The sequence below is a fragment of the Cataglyphis hispanica genome, chromosome 4 (assembly GCF_021464435.1).
Source record: "Cataglyphis hispanica isolate Lineage 1 chromosome 4, ULB_Chis1_1.0, whole genome shotgun sequence".
NCBI classification, from domain to species: domain Eukaryota; kingdom Metazoa; phylum Arthropoda; class Insecta; order Hymenoptera; family Formicidae; genus Cataglyphis; species Cataglyphis hispanica.
Window position 1 is genome coordinate 3,482,047 of NC_065957.1, and position 2,024 is coordinate 3,484,070.

Genomic DNA, 2,024 nt, shown 5'->3' on the forward strand with positions numbered 1-2,024 from the left:
TCGCGATCTCGGAATCGCTGGACACGCGACTCTAGAATTATTACGAAAGAAACTCGGACACTTTCATCTGTCTCACAATCAGCGAGGCGAACACGCGCGTTTCCAACAAACGTAAATATTTCACCCACGCGGCTCACGGATAGAATGGAACGCATTAATATTCGTGAAGGTAAATTAAGAGAGTCTGTATAATATTGCTGGAAAAACAGGGGATGTAAACAATTTCGCGAAAAAAAAAAAAAAAAATGAATTGTCGAATAATTACTGACGATATATATTGTTCTTAGAGGAGAAATAAACCTACCGCGGGGAGAGACAAATTCGAATGAGAATTTACGTCAAACTACTTTTTGTAAGCTAACACTGCATAGAAGTTATTCTTTATCGAAAAATTAAGGACTTTTTTGTTGGAAATTATTATTAGGAAGCCTATATATTCTTATAAAATATTTCACCGCTTTCTTTTAGAGCTTATCGTCTCAATGCCACACACTTATCCTTCGTCGACCTTGTGGCTGCGAGAGAGTATGCGGATGCAAGTATTGATCCGTGATTACGTAGCGCTTGAAATTCTAAGGACCTTGCCTTGGAAAACACGACACGTGCGCAAAAAGAGAAGTCGAGACAAATTGTCGGTATAATTAGTACACGCGTCAGACTGATATTTGAAATATCAGTTTGCTTTGCATAGACAATGCGTCCGATGAAGCGTATTCACACAAACATATATACAAGTGTACACAATGCACACATACACACACGAGCGTGCGCGTTGACCTACCGCGAGCTAAATGGAATCGAATGGGATGGAAAATCTTAGGGGAACGAAAGAATGGAAGCTTTATATACCCTCATCAATCGCTTTGTAAAATGTAAATTATTTTGCACACAAGTATTAATCTACCTTATCACAATTCCTTGAAAGCATCATTCATGAGTCCGCTGAATAAACGATCGCATTTTACATATAGGATAGAAATTTTCCGCTGAAGAATTTTATAATTTATGCACAATTTTATGATGCGTTATGTCGAATAGATTGACGTTTGCGGTCGCTTAGTGGTCACAAATATCTTTAAATAGCTTTAACCAGTTGAAGCTAAGCCGATTCCTAAAATACGCCGACTGTCCCGCGTTCAGCAGAGCATGTAAGTTGTTTTTTTTTTTTTTTATGAATTCATTTGGCATCACGTGCTCCTCTATAAATCGCCTTTTGCACGCGCGCGAATTGACTACGCGCGACATATTTGCGGTGCTCATTAACTTCTGCGGCTAACAAACCGTGCTACAGTCGGCTCATGTGACCGACAATTTGTATCGATGTACAAATTGCGATTTGCACAGGCGGCAGGATACGTCATTGCGAGATTCCAGAAAGCTAAAACGGATACGATTATTGTACACGGTAAAGAGTAAATATATCGCGGTCACGCGCTGTTGTACGCAAAATCTTTCGCGCGCGCGAGAAAATATAATTATGATACTAGCGGAAATTAACGAAGTATCATTATTCAAATGCGATCATTCCTTTTAATTTGCTTGAATAAAAAACTCCATTCTTTGTCGCGAGAAACAAACATGTATGTACACATGTGTGTACACGCCCAGCCCACCTACAATCTATCTACGCACGGTTCATCTCTGATAAGATTTTTTCGTCAAAGGGCAAAAGCCTATTCTATTATTTATCATTTAAAGATCAGACGGGGGTCCAACATCACGCGGGAGAGTCCTACTGATTGTGAGACGCCGTTGCTAGGCACTAGACAACGGCAGAGATCCCATACAAGCGTGCGCGGGAGAAAGGAACGGATAAGTGGGAAAGAAAGAGAGAGAGAGAGAGAGAGAGAGAAAAGGGAATGAGAGAGTGAGAAATTGTTGTGAGAAAGAAGGAAAAAGAAAGACGATCTCCCGCGTGTTTGGCGCGCGCGCACATTCACCCAATCTCGGCTACCGGTAGAGTGCGGCGATCGGGCGTACTCGGCCGCGACGGTTCGGCGGTCGGCGAACGACGCGCTCACTTC